Source organism: Panthera onca, chromosome B2, assembly GCF_046562875.1.
Source record: "Panthera onca isolate mPanOnc1 chromosome B2, mPanOnc1 haplotype 2, whole genome shotgun sequence".
Classification (NCBI taxonomy): Eukaryota; Metazoa; Chordata; class Mammalia; order Carnivora; family Felidae; genus Panthera; species Panthera onca.
The window spans coordinates 44,938,886-44,947,845 of record NC_138343.1 but is presented as its reverse complement, the minus strand read 5'-3'; the positions used below and the strand labels follow the sequence as shown (position 1 = coordinate 44,947,845).

The 8,960-nt window shown below is 40.6% G+C and overlaps 1 pseudogene; it reads right to left on the bottom strand.

Moving 5' to 3' along the window:
• Positions 1–550: 550 nt before the first annotated feature.
• Positions 551–2,077, bottom strand: LOC132667159 (spliceosome RNA helicase DDX39B pseudogene; annotated as a pseudogene).
• Between the last annotated feature and the right edge of the window lie 6,883 nt (positions 2,078–8,960).

Here is an 8,960-nt window from a genome sequence, read left to right as displayed (position 1 = left end):
AAAGTAATAAAAAAGTGAATCTGGGTTCCATAACCACAGCACTACAGACTTTTTTTTTTTTTTTAATTTTTTTTTTAACGTTTATTTATTTTTGAGACAGAGAGAGACAAAGCACGAACGGGGGAGGGGCAGAGAGAGAGGGAGACACAGAATCAGAAGCAGGCTCCAGGCTCTGAGCCATCAGCCCAGGGCCCGACGCGGGGCTCGAACTCACGGACCGCGAGATCGTGACCTGAGCCGAAGTCGGACGCTCAACCGACTGAGCCACCCAGGCGCCCCACTACAGACTTTTTAAGAAACAAAAGTCAAATCCTAAAGAAGAGGTTTTAAATTTAAAATATTTTATTTTAGGTTAGCATACATAGTATTTAATATTGTATTAGGAAATTCATTTCATTGTATATATTCCTGGTGGGTTTTTGGGTTTTTTTTTTTTTTTTAGTTTTGTTAAAAAAAATTCAGACTATTCAGGAAATAGGAGTTTAGGAGTGGTGGTGATGCAAAAGGGGCAAGTCATGGGGTGGGGTGTGGGTGTTGCTAGGGCAGGTGGCAGTAGTGTCTCCTTCACCCCCATGCCTGCTGTCATCTCCTGAAGAGGGACAGATGGTCACACTCCAAAACTATGGGTGAGTCCTCTACCGTGTCTGTTCAATGCAGGAGGAAATGTCTGTCTCATCTGGCAGCTCACTAATATTGACTTCAAAGCGATCCTGCACGTCATTGAGGATCTTGGCGTCGTTTTCATCTGACACAAACATGATGGCCAAGCCCTTGGTGCCAAACCGGCCTGCTCGGGCCACCTGATGCAGGTAGGTGTCAGAATCCTCAGGCATGTCAGAGTTGAAGGCAATGTTCACCCGTTCAATGTCCGTGCCTCGGCCAAATAGGTTGGTGGCCACAAGAATTCGTCGTTGAAAATCTTTAAACTGCTGATACCGAGAAAGCCTCTCCTCCTGGGGCATCCCTCGGTGGATGGCAATGGCTGGGAAGTTCTGCTCCACTAGAAGCTGGGCCAGGGCAATGCAACACTTCACAAAGATCACCACCTGATTGAACTCAAGGACATCGAGAAGGTCAAAGAGCTTCCGGTTCTTCTCGTTGTCCTTCAGTTTCACGTAGTACTGCTGCAACCCATGCAGCGCCAGCTTCGTCTCATCATCCACGAAGATCTCCACTGGGTCTTGCATGAACTTGCGGCAGAATGGACGGATCTCTTTGCTCAAGGTAGCACTGAACATCATGACCTGCTTCTCATGGGTGGTCATGCGAAAAATTTCCTGGACATCCCGACACATGTCGAGCTGTTCAAGCATCTTATCACATTCATCCAAGATAAAGTGTTTAATGTGTTTGAGATTAAGGCTCTTATTTCGAGCCAGGGCTAGGATGCGGCCAGGGGTCCCCACGATGATATGCAAGCAGTTCTTCTTCAGCACCTCTTCGTCCTTCTTGATAGACCACCAAAAAACACCGTGACCTTGACATTGGGCATGTATTTAGAGAAGCGCTCGTACTCCTTACTGATCTGAAGAGCCAACTCCCGAGTGTGACACATCACCAGCACAGACACCTGTCCAGTACTGGACACCTGTCCAGTAGCTGTTGCAGTGTGTCCATCACAAACACTGCTGTCTTTCCCATGCCTGACTTGGCCTGGCATAGAACGTCCATTCCCAAAATGGCCTGAGGGATGCAGTCATGCTGGACTTCTGATGGATGCTCAAAGCCACAGTCAACAATGGCCCAGAGCAACTCTGGCTTCAGTAGGAAGTCACGAAAGCCAGAGCTGTGGATGGAGACATAGGAGCCCTTGGCATCCTTCTTGGCAGGGGCCTCAGCCCCGTCTCCCCCTGCTGCTGTCTCCACCTCATCTTCATAGTCCAAGAGCTCATTGTCCACATCGTTCTCTGCCATTCCTGGGCCGGCAGGGGGAGAAGGGGAGGAGTCTCTGGAAGGGTTCACGCAGAGTAAGTGAAAACAAGGGAGGAGAGTGGGGGCTTGAGCAACAGTTTAAAAAAACAAACAAACAAACAAAAACCTAGTTTCTGATAGAAGAGCTGAGCAAGGCGAGCGCATATGGCCTATATTCCTTAATAAGAATCATCATATGTAAAGATATCCAGTCTTTACCTACTTAACAAATAGGAATTATCTAATTATCTAATAATTAAATTAATTAAATGGTTATTAGATAATTGGATCATTATTAGATCACTTTAATTTTATAAGGAATATTTACTTACCAACAAATACATTTTAAAGGGCATATTATATTTACTTTGGAGAAAAATTTAACTGTTAGGGCACCAAAAATTGATAAATGCTCTCATAAATTGGTGTTTTGAATTTTTGCATTTTCCACTTAAGAGCAAATCAACTGCTCTCTTTTCTTTTGAGTTTTGTTTACTAATGATGAGGTAAGAGGGGTTGCAAGCACCTTCCTGCAAATGACACATGTGGGAGTAGTCATGTCCAATAATTGAAAAGTCTTGGTGGCAATAATCCTTGCAACAGTTTTGTATTTAAGTTTGATTTTTTTTTTTAAAGAAATCAATACATGTGGATGTACTGTTTAAGAATTTTTTTAAAATTTTTTTTAACGTTTATTTATTTTTGAGACTGAGAGAGACAAAGCATGAACAGGGGAGGGGCAGAGAGAGAGGGAGACACAGAATCCGAAGCAGGCTCCAGGCTCTGAGCCATCAGCCCAGAGACCAACTCGGGGCTCAAACTCACGGACCACGAGATCGTGACCTGAGCTGAAGTCGGACGCCCAACCGACTGAGCCACCCAGGCGCCTCTAAGAATTTGATTATTGAGTGTTTCTGTTGGATCTGGAGAGGAGCAATCTGAGACTTGGAGAATTACTGTCATGCTTATGGTCCTCATTGATAATCTTGTATTTTACCATTAGTATTTCTTTTGTTTTGTGAGTTATTAACTAACAATCCAATATGAGTATAACAATATACTCATGAATAACAGAGTGATGTAACGCTATGTATTGACCAAAAACTTCATAGTGAGTAGCAGGTCCCACCTGAGTGATAAAACAAGTAGACAGAGTAATGAACAAATGCATTTCAACACCATTAACCAAAATCCTGTAAACTTTTTAGGAAATAGAAGCAAAAGTAGATCCTGTCACTGCCCTTAACAACCTGATCTCTTCTCTTGTATTACTGGTTGGGAAACCTTTCATAATTTTTCACGTGACTGAGAGGTTCAAAGAACAGCAAAACCTTCTGAGTATCTTGACACAAGTGTGGCTAAGAAAAACACAATGCCTTTGTCGACTCTCATTTCAGTAAACCTAGTGCGTCCAAAGTCAGTAAAAGATCACTAACATTGTACACCACCGAGCAGAGGTAGTAAACTTACTCTGCAGGTTATGAGTCTTGAACTAAGTCTCAGTTAAATTAAAAGACATCTCAAAACAGTCTAGGCATCTGGTGAGTGAAAGACGTAAATGTTCCTTAGGTCAGAGCTTCTCGAACTGTACTGTACCGTTACATCATGCAGGGGAGTTACTGAAATGCAGGTTCTGATTCAGCATTTGGGAAGGGGGCAGGGGAGGTTTCTGGATTTATAACAAGTTTTTAGGTGATGCTGCTGCTGGTTCAGCCATAAGGGACTCTGAGGCCCTCTCCAGAGCTGGCAGGGGAATGCTAAATAACAGCATTAACCTTATTCAATGAGATAAAGTATACAGAAAAAAACACGCAGCCCCAAACACAAGCTACTTATTATATTAGTACAATCAATCTGTTTCCTAGTTTATTTTGGTCCCTGGACTCTATATCTACCTGGTAGGCATGAAACACCATCACCTTCAGCAACAACCAAGACTCATGCTGACCCCAAATCCATCTGTCTCCTATCAAAAAACACACCACACACTGAAACATTATTTGAGTTTTATGAAGCTGTGGAAGCTGTGGTTATATAGAAACAAAAGTCAGTAAAGAAAGATAGGTACACAGAGGCGCCTGGACGTCTCAGTTGGCTGAGCATCTGAGTCTTGATTTCCACTCAGGTCATGATCTCACGGTCCTGGGATCAAGTTCCGTGGCGAGCTTCGTACTCAGTGCCGAACCTGTTTAAAATTCTCTCTCTCCCTTTCTCTCAGACCCTCCCTCAAGCGTGCTCTCTCTTTCTCAAAATAAATTAACATAAAAAAAAAGAAGGGGGGGCGTCACTTGCGTAGCTCAGTTGGTTATGCATCTGACCTCCACTCAGGTCATGATCTCATGGCTCGTGAGATCAAGCCTTGAGTCAGGCTCTTTGTTGACAGCTCAGAACCTAGCACTTGCTTAGGATTCTGTGTCTCCCTTGCTCTCTGCCCCTCCCCCACTCACACTCTTTCTCTTTCTCTCTCAAAAATAAAAAAAAAAACTTAGAAAAAATTAAAAAAAATAAAAATAAAGGTATACAAATGGTGGGCAATGAGGAAAGGCTGGCAGAAAAGGATCAGAGAACATTCGCTAGCTCGAAAAAAATCCTGTATACTGACTCTTGTTTGCTTTTGGGTCAGACTGGGATACTCTGTTAGGGAAATGTTCATATATTTTGTACATTTGTAAATGAAAAAGCCACATATTTGCATGAAAAGATGATATAAATAAATGAATGCAATAATCTGTAAACTGTCTCTTAATGTTGGGGTGGGAATGGGGGTTGGTTAGGGTGGATGGTAGCTACAAACCATCGATTGAACACCTGCTACACAACATCTACTTTATATGGATCATATTTAATTTCCACTCAACCTCAAAAAACAAGTACAGTATTAAAGTACCCATTTTACAGTTGAAGAATCTGAGACTCTGAGAGGTTATAGAAGTTCCTCACTTGTATGCCGACAGACCAGACTTCCAAATTTTCAAATCCATTTGTATCATAAAAGTTTACAATGCCAGTCCCATACATTTAAACCTACACATAGATTTCTGTTTTGATGTTGATATTCTGACTACCTAGAAAAACCGTTACCACCAGCAAGTGGGGAGTGGCTAGGAAAGGCCACATTAATGACAAATGCTTTTCAAATTAATTAAAAGACATATATTATATATATATAATATATATGTTTATATATATTATATATATAATATATATGTATATATATAATATATATTGTATATAAACATATATATTGTATATATTATATATATATAATATATATGTATATATATATAATATATATATATATACATATATATTATATATATATACATATATATATATATATCTTCTGCCCCCCCCCCCCACCTTTCTAGAAATGGAATTGCAGGGTCAACAACTCACAATCTCTAGGGATGGAGCCCTAGCACCAGTGTGACTTTGAGGCACAAAGACGGTGAAAACTAACCTAGATCTTACCTAGATCACCCCTAAAAGTGAATCTGTCATGCTGAGCCTGCTGTCACATAACTTACTTGATTTGGAAGTTCATTTTCTTTCCTTTTTCAAAGTTACTTTGAATCTATAAGCACTTGTTGAAAGATTCAAATGGCATCGTCTTCCACCAACCAGTGGCTGATATATTTAAGAACAAAGCTGGTGAACAGATCAAATCTGTATCCACCTGTCTGTGCTCCCAATGGAAGCATTGTGTGTCTGTGAGTCACAAGACCTGGCTGGCCGCTTCTGGCATGTGCACGGGATCTCAAATCTGCAGCCTACAAATGAAGGATTGTTTTTGTTTGTTATTGCTACTTTGTTGTTGTTGTTTGTTGATTTTTGTTGTTTTTTTTTTTTTTAATGATCTTGGATGGTACTTTCACTTGACGTGTTATTTCCTAGCCTCTGTAAGAAAGTTTATGTGCACTTTCAGGGATTTCTAATGGCTTCTTGTTGGGTGCCACAATGCTATTGATACTACTCCCATTTCATTCAACTTCTCAGAGCTCAGTGATTGGAAATGATAATGGTGGCTTGAGCAGAAAACCATTGCCCTAGGGAAACAAACGGAACTACAAAGTACTTTGTCAAAGTCTTCTCGATAGCCTGAAACTAAATATAACTTGCTCACCATGAAATTTAATATGGAAATTATTCAGTAACTCTAGCTCTTAGAAGAGCAGAGATCAGAAAGAGCTTTCTCCACCCAGAGTTGTGTTAGTAAAACTTGGTTAGGGGAGGGGTGCCTGGGTGGCTCAGTCGGTTAAACGTCCGACTTCAGCTCAGGTCACGATCTCGCGGTCCGTGAGCCCGAGCCCTGCGTCCGGCTCTGGGCTGATGGCTCAGAGCCTGGAGCCTGCTTCTGATTCTGTGTCTCCCTCTCTCTCTGCCCCTCCTCCGTTCATGCTCTGTCTCTCTCTCTCTGTCTCAAAAATAAATAAACGCTAAAAAAAATTTTTTTTTAACTTGGCTAGAGGATTAAATTCACCTTGTTATGTCAACACTGGGCATGAAAGAAAGAAAAACCATATCTGATTGCCAACTGACCAACGTTTTAATTCTTACTAGCTACACTCAAAAAACAGGACATTCTGTGGCACCTGAGTGGCTTAGTTGGTTAAGCGTCTGACTCTTGGTTTCAGCTCAGCTCATAATCTCATGGTTTGTGAGATTGAGCCCTGTGTTGGACTCCGTGGTGGCAGTGCGGGGCCTGCTAGGGGTTCTCTGTCTCCCTCTCTCCCTGACCCTTCCCCGCCCCCCCCCAAATAAATAAATAAACTTTGAAACAAACAAAAATAGGATATTCTTTTTAATCAGTGTTGTCTTCAAATATCTGTGCAGAAGGAGAACCGGATACACAAAATTAAGAAAAGAAAGCTGAGCTAAGGGCAGTGAAGCATGGACGTTGCTAAATGAAACTTAAATGGATTTTTCTTTTCATTCTTTGATCAAGTAGTCAATAGTTTCTTAAGGAAATTTTTTGTTTGTTTCTGGCATGAAGAAAGAGGACATAAAGTATATTAAAATACAAAATAAACCAATGCATCAGTGACTATTTTTGGCTAACTTCAAAGGTTGATATTCTGAATAGTTAGGATTTTCAATCACAAATGCAGAAAATCTAGACTGCAGTTTCTAGAATATTCACATCCAGTTTCTAGACTATAGTTTCTAGAAAAATATGAAGGGCCAAGTAGATTGACACTAATAACATGACACTTTCCCCATATCAAGTTCCTGACTATGATGAGGGGTAGGACATACATCTAGGTGTAATGCCAATTGTACTTTAAGATAACAAGCAACTTAAACCCCAAACAATTTAAATTTTGAAATCATTAAAATAAGAACAACAACAGAAAAGAACTAACCATGAGAATACAACGACGCGACCTAATTTATTAAAAGACAAACTAAAGTTCTTGGATTTTTTTCTAGCACAGAATTGTACAGGCCTCTCAACGCCTGTTGTGCTTAAATACTTAATAGTGTGGCCGTATAGCAAATCGGGAAACCTTTGGAAGACAGGGGTATGATACGCTGTCCTTGCCGACTGTAAAAACCCAGAATGGTTTTATTGATTTGAGCCAAAGCATACAGAAGGGTGACAAGAAAGTGATGTCACCATGTGAAAGAAGACAGTGTAGCAATTTAGAAGAACTGTAACTCTTATCGCCCATCCCACTCCTGGGAGAAAAATATAACATCTCTGGGTTCCTTGCATAATGGTGTTAAAAAATGCATGTCATTGCGTGATATCTGTCCAACGCTGTCTCTAACGGTCATGTTCAACTAATAACATCCCATGTGGAACCCACCAACTTCATTATACAGCCTATCTTTTCCTGTTATATATATGTTGACTTGAAATTTTGGAAATTTGATATTAAACTGACCTGAGAGGTAATCTTTTTACATAAAGTTATTTATCAACCTGCGATGCACAAATACATCACAAAATTGTATCAGAAGTCATTCATTCAGGTAAAGGGAATAAAAAAAACTAAACAAAAACATTATTCATTCAAATATTTGTTTGATGTATATTTAATTGTCATGCACTATATGCCACAATTCTAAGCTCTAAGGAGATTTTCCTGCTCTCATTATACTTACATACAACATGTGTTTTTAAAAGATCAAATTAATTTTTTTTAATTTAATTTTTGTTTTTGAGAGAGAGAGAGTGAGAGAGAGAGAGAGAGACAGAGTGTGAGCAGGGAAGTGTCAGAGAGAGAGGGAGACACAGAATCCGAAGCAGGCTCCAGGCTCCGAGCTGTCAGCACAGAGCCTGATGCAGGACTTGAACTCACAAACCGTGAAATCATGACCTGAGCTGAAGTCAGACGTTTAACCAACTGAGCCGTCCCTAATTTTTTAAAATTATTTATTCATTTTGAGAGAGAGTGCGCACGCGAGTGAGGGAGGGGCAGAGAGAGAATCCCAAGCAGGCCCCACGCTGTCAGTGCAGAGCTCAATGTGGTGCTCAAACTCACAAACTGTAAGTTTGTGACCTGAGCTGAAATCAAGAGTTGGATGCAAAACTGACTCAGCCACTGAGGTGCCCCTGATAAAATTTAAATTTGGCGATAATCCCTATTCATAATTTAGCTTGCCAAGATTTAAAAGAGAGAGTTCATTTGCAAAATCGTGGCCTAGAATGTATAGAATGAGAATATCTCAGTGTGACACTTTCTACATTCTGGAACAAAAATGTTAACGTAAATGAGATAGAATGGTTTGAAGCTGTCGAGAAGTTCAAAGCAGCCAAATATGGTAAAATTCCCACTTCCTCAAATAGTTAGTATGATTCTTCTGTATATGGGATCACCACGGTCTACATTCTCATAAAACGTGCTCCTTAACCACTTAAAAAACATGGAAGCCACTTTGAAAATGTAATTATGCTTTTCAGAGCATGGGAAAGAGCATAAACATAGGAGTTCAGGCGTTCAAAACTAGGCAGAGGTGCAAGTGGGCTACTCCCAGGTGGAAGAATATTTGGAGCAGCACAGGAATCTTGAGACCCATGAGCAGGAAGGTAATAAAAGAAAGAG